Genomic DNA, 13959 nt, shown 5'->3' on the forward strand with positions numbered 1-13959 from the left:
AAGGAAGAGGAAAAACTTCCCCTTAACCCTGAGATGCAAAGAGTAATTCCTTTTCAAGGGTTGGGTTTTTCTTTGATAACTGGCTCCCTTCTCTGCTGCCAAAGGTCACATGCCTCACAACCATTTCCTGCTTCAACTGACTCCAGAGCTGGCAAGATTGCTTTTTAAATCAGTGGAGTGGCAGATCTTCTTTCAGTCAATGGCTAGCTTCTCTCTAATTCCATAAAACTTAATCTTAACTAAACTGAGCAGCAAAGTGTAAATTACTTCTTTATACTTTGCTTAACATCTTAATACCTTGTTGTCTATATTAACCTGTCCCTTAACTTTCACTGACTGGGGTTGGAAGAGATAAATTATTGGAGGTGGTGGTGGTTGGTGACGAGCTCCCTTCCCCACCACATTAATATGCCACAATTTGTTTATCCATTTCCTAATTGGAGTAGGAGGGAGCAAGCCACTTGCTTTCAGTTTTTAACCACAAAAAGTACTGCTATGAAAATTTTAGTATATATGGTACCTTCATTTCTTTGACCTCATTGAAACATATGGATTTCATTGTTGATGGACTCAAGCACTAAAATAAATTCAGAACATCCTCACCAGTAAGTATTATAGTGTTTCTTTGATCAGTATTATGTAATAATAAAATAATTACCAATGTTTACATAGTACTTTAAGGTTTAAAATATGGTACCTTAGTTGATCTTCACAACAACCCTGGGAAATAGGTGCTACTGTTCTCCTCATTTTACAGAAGAGAAAACCGAAGTCAAAATGAAGTCATTTGCATAGGGTCAGCAACTAAGTGTCTGAGATAAAATCTGAACTCAAGTCTTCCTGATTCCATTTCCAGCACTCTGTCTGCTGCACCAGAAAGACTCTTGTCTCCCTAATTAGAAAGTAAGTGTTTTGAGGATAGGTACAGGATGTCCTTAAGTCTGTAAAGCCCCAAACCTGTGATACAGAGCCCAGTAGGTATTCAATGACTATTTATACCAACAAGGAAAGAGATCACAGACTATTATTGTTTGTCCTTCATTTTCAAAGAGGACCAGAGACATCACAAGGGTGATGTCCTGACACATGCGTGAATTGGAGTTAGTGAGGCAAAGTCTCACTCTCTTCTCCAGAGTCATGGAAGTCCAGTGGCAAAGTAAGGAGATAATGATGGTGGCAATGATAAGCAGGAGATACAGTGGAGAGATTTGCATTTATGTCCAGCCTAGAGGTATTTATGGCTTGTAGCTTTCAGGAATCAGTAGGCAGGAACTGACTAGTCTCCAGATTGTATTGTGGCGGGTCTGTGAGAGCTGTCATTTCCCCAGGCTGTTTTTTGGGAATGAGCTCCTCTCCGCCTACCATTGGGGTGGCTTAAAAAGAGTCTGTTAGCACTTTGTGAATCATTCATTCTCTTAGCCTTAATTTCCACCTAACTCTCCCCAGTAGCCTCAGGGTCCACAGGCTGGCTGGGACTCCAGGGATAGAACAAGGCACTCCACAGTCTCAGGCCCTGAAGGGACAGCTTGGGGGGTAGTCATAAGTGTCCATGACTGAGTCTCTGGATCACCAAAGGATACAAGCAATGTGATGCAGTGACTGGAACAGTGACCTGGAGACCTGGGTTCTTGTCTTGGGTTTGCCACTTAACTAACTGTATCACCAACTCACAGAATTTTAAGAGTTGGAAGACATTTGAACTGCCAATTATTAAATCCAGCTGACTTGCAAGTTGATACATCGCTCTTCTGATGTCACTGGTCTTCTTTGAGAATGAAGGATGGACAACAACCAATCCCCAGTACAATAGTCATTCAGCCTCTGCTCTTGGGGCTGCCCACTCTACTTTTGGACAGCTCTGATTGATAGTTCTCCTCCCCTTCCTTCTCTCAACATCTGGTCTAAATTTACTTTGCTGCCACTTCTACCCATTACTCACAACTCTATCCTTTGTTGCCGTTTGTCCTTTGTTTTTCCAAGAGGACCAATGACATCACAGTTCTATCTTGACTTGTGTGGGAATTGGATTTAAGTGAGGCAGTTGCACAAAGTCATCAACTTTATACTCTCTTCTAGAATCAGTGATGTTCAGTGGCAGGACAAAATTCAAGACTGGGGATGCAGAGACTTTGGGCTCTTTGATGTCTGACTGAGCTCTAAGCACTCCGTAGTACCTGGGTTCATCTGATAGGAATTCTGCTTTTTGGGGAGAAACAAGACTAAGTCTAAGTCCTGTTGCATGTGACAGCTCTTCAAATACTTGAAAAAAGCTGTTCTACCTGCCCCACCCCCTTTCTTCTCTTCTCCAGGCTAAACACCCTCAATTCTGTCACTTGACCTCATATGATGTAAACTCCAGACCCTTCATCTCCTTAGTCATCCCTTTCTGGACACTCTCCAGCTTATCTATGACCTTCCTAAGGGGGGGATCCAGAGCTAAGTGCTGTGCTCCAGAACAGTTCTGTCCAGTAGAGAGCAAAGTGTGATTGACATTCTGGGACTCAGATACCTGTCTGTAAAAAGAGGGAGTGGAACAAATGACCTCTGACATCTTTTACAACTTTAACATTCACTGATTCTAACACTTACCTTCATCATCTTCTTGAGCCTTTTCCAGTCATTTCTGATTCTTCATGGCCCTATTTGGGGTTTTCTGGGCAGAGATATTGGAGTGGTTTGCTATTTCCTTCTTCAGCTCATTTTACAGATGAGGAAACTGAGGCAAACAGGGTTCAGTAACTTGTCCAAGGTCACACAGCTAGTAAAGTGTCTGAGGTTAGATTTGAACTCAGGAAGAAGAGTCTTCCCAACTCCAGGCCTGGCATTCTACCCACTGGATCTCCTCTTTTGCAAGTAGATCTAGTGCAGGGATTCTTCTATTCAGTGGCCTTTCTATTGCCTTGTTTTGTTTTTAAGTTTTCTCTATATTTTGAAGATACCTTTCTTTTTAACAGGTGAGGTCAGTCATGCTGGTTTCAATTAGATGATTTTTAAGTTCTTTAGAACTGCATACTTTACTCCTTCAAGGAAAAATGGTTTTATCAGTCAGTCAACAATCTTTTTATTATGCTTTTACTTTCCACTAGGTATTCATCAGAGTGACACTCTGTGATTCCTCTACTGAACCGTCTCTATAGGGGTAGCAAGGTATGTCCGAGTAGGACACAAGTAACAACAGCAATCCTTTTTATGACTCAGTAGGTAGTCTTTAAGAGTGACTGAGGTAGAAAAATTCAGTAGCTGGGTTCAAGTCTTTGTTGTGACCATTATTCCCTGTGTAATATTGGGTAAATCATGATCCTGGATAAGTTACTTAATCTCTGTGCCTCAGTTTCCTTGTCTGTAAAGTGGGCATGATAGTATTCACAGTATTTTGTGAAAACTAGTGAATTAACACATGTAAAGTGCTTTGTAAACCAAAAAGTTATATATAAGTGCTATCATCATTATCATCATCAATCATGTTGATTATTAATTTCTCTGAGCCTTTTCTGAGACCATGAGGAGTTTCCAACTGACAGGTCTTTGATCTATTGACATGATATTTTATGCTTCTTATCTGGAGAGAAGTAGTGGTTAAAATGATGAAATGAAACTCGATGGGTGTGAGAGTTGCTGCTAGATCAGCTGTGTTAGTGAGGCTGAGATGAGAAAAAGGTGAGAGAGTGCTGTAGTGTGCAGTGTGTTGTAGTGGGAAGGATGGCTGTGGAGTCCAGAGAGACCAGGTTTCAAGTCCCTCCTCTCAAATACACTGGCTTTGTGACTGGGAAATTCACTTAACATCTCTGTGCCCCCAGGCAGTTCTTGAAGACTCCAAATTGTAGAGCTAGTGTAAATCTGGCAGCTAGTGGAGCTGAGCCTGGAATCAGGAAGACTCCTCTTGGTGAATTCGAATCCAGCCTCAGACACTTACTGGCTGTGTCACTTAACCCTGTTTGCCTCAATTTCCTCATCTATAAAAATGAGCTAGAAGAAAGAAATAGCAAACAACTGAACAACAGCAGTGTTAATCTACATGAGTCGGTGGAATTTCCTATTCCAAAGTAGGTTTAAAAATCATTAAAAAAAAAAAAGCTGGGAAATGTCTATAAGTGTTCAGAAAGATGACAAACGATGGCATGTAGGAAACTGAGACAAGTGTCCCAGGGTCACACGGCTAGAGTCTTTCTGACTCTAGGCTAATTGATGTTCTATCCACCGTGTCACCTAGAGTCTGGGATATTTGGCCTAGTGGAATAGCCCTCAAAGAAGGGAGAACCCAGGATGCCTTGAGATGAAAGGATGCTCTCAGGGGAACTGAGAGGGGCTGAGTGCCCTGAATCTAGACAAAAATAGTAAAGATATCTGTGAATCCAGGAACCTTGGATGGGATGAGGAGTTTGATAATGAGTGCTGGATCAGAAAAAGGTTTTTTGCGGAACCCTCAGTTTAACCAAGGCTTCAAATTTATCTGAGCTTCCTCATTTCTTGAGCATTTAGGCTGTTAAGTTAAACTTTTTATCATTTCCTTCATCTGAGTTTCCTCATTTCTGGAGCACTCAGGCTGTTAAGTTATACTTTATGTCGTTTCTAATTCTTGCTGGCAGTTGCAAGATTTGGCCGTCTCCCCAGCAGTTGGGTGTGATGGTCCTGGATATCCTAGAATATACCCTACCTCCTGTGCCATTTTTTTTAATGAACAAAAATTGGTTTTCTTTCCCTGCCACCCCTCTCCCCCTCGAAAAAAGAAGAAAAAAAGGAAAGAAAAACAAAATCAAGTAATATATGCATAGTGAGGTAAAACAAATTCCTGCATCAGCCATATCTAAAAATTATATGTCTCATTTTGTGCCCTGCAAGTAACACTTCTCTGTCAGGAGGGCAGGGGCATGCTTCATCATCAGTCCTTTGGAATCATGGCTGGCTATTGAGTTGATCATAATTCTTAATTATGCCTTTCAAAATTTTTCTTTTCTGGTGGTGGTGTTACTATAAAAACCGTGCTCACTCCACTCTCTATCAGATCATACAAGTCTTCCTGAGTTTCAGTGAAACTATCTTTATCATTTCTTAGAGTCAGTCAACAAACACTTATTAAGTGCATCCCATATACTAAACTGTGCTAAGCCCTGGGGAAATAGAAGGAAGCAAAAGACAGCCCCTGCCCTAAAAGAGCTTACAGTTGAATAGGGAGACAATAAGCAAGCAAATCTGTGCTAAGCTATATACAAATGAAAACAAATGACCAAAAAGTCACAGTTAATACCAAAGGGCTCACACAAGTTATCACAACCCACAGTGTTTAACAGTTAACTCTAAGAGATAAAAGAAAGTAAAAATAAAAATAAAGCTAGCAGTGGTCATAAGCAAAAAGCTTTCTTTATTCTGTTGGAGGGAGGAAATTAGGCACATGTGCTGGGGCCTTCTCTGATACCACTTCAGTGTGGGCAAATATCAGTTCCTGTACTAATCACTATGCAGTGAGCTGTAGTCCTGAAAATGAGGGAAAACAGCAACAGTGGGACAAGTCTGCTTCATAGCAGGCCTGCATGACTGGAACACGGGTCCTGCAAGTGCTTTTTGGAGCTCAGGGACTACTTGGGGCTGGTGGGAAAGCATTCTGGGATTTTGCTGTGGCAGAGTTCATGCTGAGGGTGAGTGCAAAGGATTGTTGTTATGCCAGGATCAGGACACAGCTTGCTTACTGTGCCTTAGCTCTGGGAAACAGGATGTCTCCTAAAAAAAAGAGGAATAAAAAGAGAGAGGTGTTCTTGGCATGGAGATCTTGATGACAGGATAATTACATGCATAGACTGCAGTCTGTTTAGCTATTCCCTAATTGATAAATGGCCAAAGTATATGAACAGCTAGGTTTCAAAGGAAGGAATCCAAATTTTCAGAACCATTTGAAAAAACACTATAAATCAGTAATACTCAGAGAAATGAAAATGAAAATTAAAGCTACTCTGAGGTTCTCCTCATGCCTATTAGACTGGCAAAGATGACAAAAAGGGAAAATGAGAAATATTTGGGGAGCTTTGGGAAAACAGGCACAATGATACCTTGTTGATGGAACTGTGAATTGGAAAGCCATTCTGGAAAGCAATTTGGAACTATACTCAAAAAGTAATTAAACCGTTCATTCCCTTTGACCTAGCAATACCACTGCTAGGCATGTATCTCAAAGAGAACAGAGAAAGAGGAAAAGGACCAGGAGTGGCTGGTATTAACATTCAGTGCTCTGAAAAAAAAAAAAAGTGAGGATATACTTTTTAATCTGCATAGTTAAAATTTTTCTCCCTCACTTTCTTAAGTCTAGATGATCAACCACAACAATAACAATGAAGTCCTGATTTGTAGTCTGTCAGTTTTTGAAGTGTAAATGCTCACGCCGAAAATTTTACAACGGGCTGTGAGCCCTTTCAAGTTGACTCCCCTGAAAAGCATTCATGGGCAAGACTATTATCTGGCTGCGCTTTTTTTCTAGTAGCAAAGAACTAGACACTAAGAGCTTTGTCTTTGAAGACCTGAGATATTCCAGGGTTCCCTCACCAATAGCAGCCTCTTCTTCCTATCCCCAGCTCCAACTTCACAGTTTTCTTTTTGATAAAATCTGAGACCATTCTCCACTTGAATTTGACCAAGTTGCAGGTCCTCAGTTTTCCCAAATCAAGAAGGCAGAGTCATTGATCGATGGAGCAGGAAAGTGCCTTTCTGCCAGTAACCCTGACAAGTGGGCCGCCATGCTGCTTCTCTCCTTCCAGGTCATTAATGAATGTCAGATTCAACCTTAGCTATCCTAGGATTCTTTTGTTTTTAGTAAGAGGTCTTCTCTAAGTTTACCTGGAGCAAGCCTCTGAATTCAAAGGTAGCTAACATTTCTGAGCTGGTGTTGTTTTTTTTTTTAAAGTAATATTTTATTCTCCATTGTCTCCCCCCACCCCCCGCCATTGCATGTAAAAGCAATTTTTAACACTTAAAAAAATGAATTCCAAATTCTATTCTTTCCGTCTTTCCTTTCCCTCCCCTCCCCACCCCCCCACAGTAAGCAATCTGATACAGGTGATACATGTGCCAATTATGTAAAACATTTCCATAGTAGTCATTTGTGCAAGAAGACTCAGACAAACAAAAAAATGAATGAAAGAAAGAGAAAAATAGTATGCTTCAGTATTCAGATATCAGTTCTTTCTCTGGAGGCAGATAGCATTTTTCATCATGGGTCCTTTGGGATTATCTTGGATCATTGGATTGCTGAGAATAGCCAAATTATTCATAGTTCTTCATTGTACAAAATTGTGGTTACTGTGTATGATGTTCTCTTGGTTCTGCTCGCTTCACTTTGTATCAGTTCATGTAAGTTTTTCCAGGTTTTTCTGAAATCATCCTGCTTGTCATTTCTTACAGCACAATAGTATTCCACTACAATCAGATACCACAACTTGTTCAACCATTCCCCAATTGATGAGCATTGCCTCAGTTTCCGGTTCTGTGCCACCACAAAAAGAGCTGCTATAAATATTCTTGTACAAATAGGTCCTTCTCTCTGCCCTCCCTCACTAAAAAAAAAATCTCTTTGAGATACAAACCTAGCAGTGGTATTGCTGGATCAAAGGGTATGCACAGTTTAAAGTCCTTTGGGCATAGTTCCAAATTAGAGCTGGTGTTTTTTTTTTTTGTTTTTGTTTTTTGTTTTTGCTTTTTGGAGGGCAATTGGGGTTAAGTGACTTGTCCAAAGTCACACAGCTAGTAAGTGTGTCAAGTGTCTCAGACCGGATTTGAACTCAGGTACTCCTGACTCCAGGGCACTATGCCACCTAGCCATCCCCCATGAGCTGGTGTTTCTTAACTGGCCCATAGACTAATGTATTCTAGAGGTAGTGACTAGTAAGTTCTCTCTGTAGAAGTGTAAGTCAGCTCTAAGGAGTCTGGATTACCATAGCTTTTGCAATGGGTTTGTGTTTTCCTGAACTCCATGTGACTTTGGGGAAAATTTTGTGAGGTGGGATGTACTGCAAGGTACTATAGGTCAGAGGTGTCAAACATGCTGCCCGAGTGCAGCCTTAAACCAGATTAAAATGTAATTGGGAAATATTTAACAAAATAAATAAAATACAACAAAACACAGATAATATTAATATGTGGTTTTCTAAGTCAATGTGCTACTGGGCAGGATCCTTATGCATGGTTTGAGTTTGACACTGCTATAGGTCTTCAGGCACAGAATACACCAAAGGGCTGAGCAGTGATGATGGTGAATCACAAGTCAGCAATGTCTTTGTTCTTGATACCTGAGAGACTGAGTGGGGTAGAAGTCTGAGTGATGGATTTGAAGTTAGGTTTGAATCCTGCCTTAGAAGTTTACTGGCCAGGGTGGCTAGGTGGTGCAGTGAATAGAACACCGACCCTGGAGTCAGAAGGACTTGAGTTCAAATACCGCCTCAGACACTTAACACTTACTAGCCATGTGACCTTGGGCAAGTCACTTAACCCCAATTGCCCTGCCCTCCCCCCTCCAAAAAAAAAGCAAAAAAATTAAGTTTGCTGGCTAGGTGAACTTGAACAAGTCACTTTCCTTATGAGGCTGTTTCTTCATCTATGAAATAGGGTTGACAAAAGCTTCTACTTTACAGTGTTGTAAGGATTAAATGAGGAAATCACGGAAAGCTCTTGGCAAACTAACATACTATATAGATGGGAACCATTATTGTGATTAATTTTGGGGCATACAAGTGCCAGAATTTGTGGTACCCCAATAGCAACAGTCAGTTAATTCAGGTACTAACTCAGCTGCTATCACCTCAAAAACCCTTCCGAACACACTCAGAGAATTTAGAGCTAGAAAGGAATTTTTAGAAATTATATAGTCTATTTTGACTCTCATTTTATAATGAGGTGTAGAAGAGTTAAATGACTTATAGTTAGGGGTATGTTGGTAAATGTTTGACAACTGGCTCTTCCAAAATGCATGATACACTTTTTAAAGTGACTTGCCCAGGGTCACACAGCTAGTAAGTGTCAGAGACTGCATTTGAACTCAGGTCCTCCTGACTTCAGGACCAGTGTCCTATCCACTGTGCCACCTAGCTGCCCTGATGATGCACCTTTCAGATTCATCTCCATTATTAACTTTTTCTTCATCACTTCCTGAAATCTAGACAATCAAACAGCACATCAGTACCGATTTGTAGTGATTTGCATGGGATGTAGATGGTCACGCTGAGAATTTAACAGAGGTAGCTCCAGCATCCTCCTGCAACGGTCACACAGGTACCAAGCAGCTAAGCTGGGATTTGAACTTGGGTCTTTGGACTCTGTCTCATGCCTTGATGCCTGTCTCTTTAGTGATCAGGGTCTGCCCATAATGGATAACAGGATTAGGTGGGTTCCTGCTCTTCATTGGGCCAATCACCAGATGTTGCTTTATGGCATTGCTTGCATTTTAATCTCGCATTAATTTCCATCCCCTGCCTTGGGTTGTTTCAAGTCCAGCCCCCAGTTCCAGGACTCAGTGATTTGTGTGGGAAGGGGTCGCACTCACAGGGAGGGGAATGGAGGAGGAAAAGCCCAACCGTCAGAAGATAATAACTAGGTTTTGACTGTGGAAGGAAATGCTCACAAGCTGCCCCTCCCTCATACTCCAACCTGTAATTTTTTCCATTGCACTGAATTTATTTTGTGGGCTCCTGCTCATTCTCGGTTCTGTTTGTAATTCCTTTCCCTGTTAATGCTTCCGACATCTGCATCATGGAGGCCGCTCATCTCTTCCATGCTGTTTCTCTCCCTCCTGGGACCATTTAATGAGCATCAAACCCCACTCCAGCCCTGCCAGGATTCGTCAGGCTCCTTCTTTGGCAGAAGGCAGCATTTACAGCCCTTCTGCTTTCTCATTCTCCCTGAACCCAGCCCTATTCCTGCCCCTACTACACCCCCAGCCCTTCACGGTGCGTCTCTCGAAGGCAATTTAAATGATTTCTTCAAGCAAGACGGTGTGAGACGGTAGCAACTGTTTCACAAAACCAAAGGGAGAACTTTGTGGGAACATCTGTCTTCTGACTAATTTCTGTACCTAAATGAATTCCTTGATAATTTGTTATACTTTAAAAAAAAGTGTGTGTGGGAGGAGGAGAAACGTCTTTTAACTAACTCAGATCATAGGGATTTGGAGCCAGAAAAAATATTAGGTCATCTAGTCCAGCCCTCTAATTTTATAGATGAGGAGACTGAGGCTGGGAAAGGGAAGTTATTTGCCCAAGGCCACGTAGGTAGGATGTCAGAGGTGGGATTCAAACTTAATCAATAAACATTTATTAAGTGCTGCCTACTATGTGCCAGGCACTGTATTAAGAACTGGAGATACAAAAAAGTCTGTGCCTTCAAGGAGTTTACAATCTAATAGTCATAAGACTCCAGAGCCGGTGCTCTCGCCAACGAACCACACCCTGCTAGTTCATAACTATTACGTTGGGTAGGGACCACATCTGATCTACACTAATCTGCTCAGCCCCTAGTACAGTGCTCGCACACAGCAGGTAGTTAATAAATGCTCATTGACTTAAGTGAAAAGTCTACTGCATGAATGAAAGATTAATGATCTTAGAGTCAGGAAGTACCTTAAAATCTAGACATGTGACTTCAGGTAGGCAAAACGAAATGTCCTCTCCACTTTACATGTAAGGCAATTGGGACCCAGAGACACACACCTAAGACACAGCTGATAAGTGGAGAGGGCAGTACTGGAACACAGGTCTCTCTTCCTCATTCAGTTCACCTTGTCCCACACCACATCAATGGTTTAAGACCTGGGGCTTTTACTTACTTTTCCTCTGCAGGACCTTCCCCCCCCTTTTTTGTAGGGCAATGGGGGTTAAGTGACTTGCCCAAGGTCACACAGCTAGTAAGTGTTAAGTGTCTGAGGCTGGATTTGAACTCAGGTCCTCCTGACTTCAGGGCTGGTACTCTATTCACTGCGGCACCTAGCCACCCCCAGGACATATCTCTTAGAAGATTTTAGACTCTCAGAATACCCTGACAGTTATTCCCCTCGGTATCCAGATTGTCTGCAAATATTTCTCTCCCAATTCTTGAGAGCTGTCATGTAGGTTAACAACATTGTGTGTGTATGAAAATCAATGATAATGTCTGGTGAATATCAACCAGGAGCCCTCCAAGCCCTATGGAAAAGAGCTGTGACTCTTGGAGGATCTGGGTTCAAATCTCACCTGACATTTATGCTACCTAGCTGCCCCACATAGTAGGTACTTTAAAGCTCACTGTTTCCTTCCAGTTCTTTTCTGAGACTAAGCAGAGCAAATTGAAACCCTCTTCTATGTGATAGCCCTTCAAAAATTTGAAGACAGGTAAGTATGGTGCATTGTGGCGGTATCCAACTCAAATAGAAACAGGATCTACATAAAGGCCCCATATCAAAGGGTATCAAAAGGTAATATTTGTGCCTAGGGGCAGCTAGATGTACAGGGGGCCTGAAGTCATCTTCCCGAGTTCAAATCTGGCTTCAGACACCAGCTGTGTGATAGTTTGTTGGTGCTGTTAGTCTTTCCTTTTTGAAGAGGACCAATGATATCACGGTGTGATGTCTTAACTTGTTCGTGAATTGGATTTAAGTGAGGCAGAGAGGCACAAACCAGGTAAGTTACTTAACCCTGTTTGCCTGTTTCTGCATTTCTAAAAAGATCTGGAGAAGGAAGTAGCAAACTGTCCCAGTATCTTTGCCAAGAAAACCCCAAATGGGGTCAGGAAGAGTTGGACAGGACTGAACATTATCTATACAATATATTTCCAAACTACATTTTAATCTGGTTCAGCCCCACCCGAGTGTTGTGGGTCAACTGTTTGGCACCTCTAGCACAGTGCATAGGGAGCCAAGCTTGGAACCTGGGTTCAAGTTTTGTGCTGGCCATGTGACACTGGGGAAGTCATTTAATCTCTTGATACTCCAAGGAATTCACTAAGATTTTTTTCTTTTTTTTTTTTGGGGGGGGGAGGCAATTGGGGTTAAGTAACTTGCCCAAGGTCACACGGCTAGTTTTTTGTGTTAAGTGTCTGAGGTCAGATCTGAACTCAGGTCCTCCTGACTCCAGGCCCAGTGCTCTATTCACTGCGCCACCTAGCCTCCCCTGAATTCTCTAAGATTATAAACAGCAGAGGAGGTACCCGCCTGGATTGGTAGAGGGAATAATCACCTATACCAATGAAATGATGTCCTGTCTCTATCCCTTATCATGGCCCTGAAGAAAAATAAGTAATATGGCAATATTTTAAGAGATTTTAAAGAAAATTTCAATTTAAAAATTTAAAGTTCAATTTTAAAAAGTATTTTAAGAAAACTTCAGTTTTCAGAGAGACCTTAAAGATTCTCTTTACCGATCCATATCAGAGCAAAAACCTCCAATCCAACATGCCCTACAGGTTGGACATGGTGGCACACGCTTGCCTAGATCCCCGACATGGGAAGGCTGAGGTAGATGGTCGGCTCAGGAGTTCTCAGAAGCATAGGCTAAGCTGGGCAAATGTCTGAATTAAGTTTAGTACCAACTCCCTGAGGATGAGGGGTAGGGCAGGGAAGGCATCAGGATGTCTAAGGAAGAACCCAAGTCAGAAAAAATGGAGCCCATGTAAACTTCTGAGCTGATGAGTAGTAAGATCAGTCTGTCAATGGTTGCTATGCTTCCAGTCTGGGCAGTTCCAGCCTCAAAAAAACCAAACCCCTCTAGCATGCAAGTGGACCTATCCAGCTCTTGCCTGAAGACATTCAGTCTGGCAGAGTCCTTTCTTTCTAGAGGCAGACCTTCCACTTTGGGCTGGATCTACATTTGGGGAGTTTTTTTCCTGACCTCAAGGCTAAATCTGTCTCCTTGTAACATCTATCCACTGTCCCTAGTTCTGACCTGGGGGCCAAAATGAACCAACTGAATACTTCCTCCATGTGGCCCTTTAAAAACCTGGAGTTAGCTATTATGCCCCCCTGCCTCTCCTTAGGAATTCGTCAGTGTGGAGACTTGCTTATAAAAGACTCCAAGACCCCAACAGTTATGACTTACTTGTCCATGACTTTAAGATCGCTCTGGCCAAAACATTCATCCCTCTGTGGTCAATTTGGGTATGGTCACCCCTGAACTTACAGCCTGGTCCAATGAGAGAGAAAACACTCAAGTCCCTGCTCTAAGGGATCCTAACTAGCAGTAAGAGAATAAAATAAAAAAAAGCAGCAGAGGAAAAGGTTATAAAAATGTTTAGTCTTTGTTTTATTGAGTTACAACAAATGAGCAACAAGTTATAAAAGTTGGTTTTATCCACACTCCCTAGACGTTCTGATTTGTGCGGTGTGCTGAAGTAGGGTGTGGGGGTGGGGGGAAGTTTGCCAACACAACTATTCATACTGCGACATTTACATGAGATATCTTTCTTTTTCCAAGTTAGGGGCATTTGAAAAAAGTGCATTCAGGGATCTAAAATTGCTTAAAAAAAAACTAATAACGGTGAAGGCTTATGCAGAGATCTTGTCAATTATCACACCCACAAAAAGGCATTATAAGAAAAAACAAGACCCCAAACAGTTCATCTTGGTACCATCCAGGTATAAATTCCATCTTTGAAAAAAAAAATCCTAAGAAACACTGGAGCTTTTCCTCCAGTTCATCTTGGTACCATTCACATATGATGAATTCCATCTTAGGAAAAAAAATCCTAAGAAACATTGGAGCCCTTCCTCCTTTTATGTAAAAAGGTGCTTAAAAAGGACAGGTGCATGCCATGCAGCTCTTGGGACGCTCGCTGGGCCAAGAGCTTGGCTGGGGACATACAGTAGTTAGGCAATCAGCCCCCCTCCCAGCAGTGCAGAAAGCCTTTCATGGAGAGCTTACAGCAGGGAGTCAGTCCCATGCAAACAGCTGGGAAGGAAAGGGGGCTAGGACTGGGTTTGAGGCTGCTCCGATTATAAGCCACCTCTGGGGTAAACTA

This window comes from Petaurus breviceps, unplaced genomic scaffold (assembly GCF_028583685.1).
Source record: "Petaurus breviceps papuanus isolate PSGF00001 unplaced genomic scaffold, PetGlider_PUasm1.0 98, whole genome shotgun sequence".
Classification (NCBI taxonomy): Eukaryota; Metazoa; Chordata; class Mammalia; order Diprotodontia; family Petauridae; genus Petaurus; species Petaurus breviceps.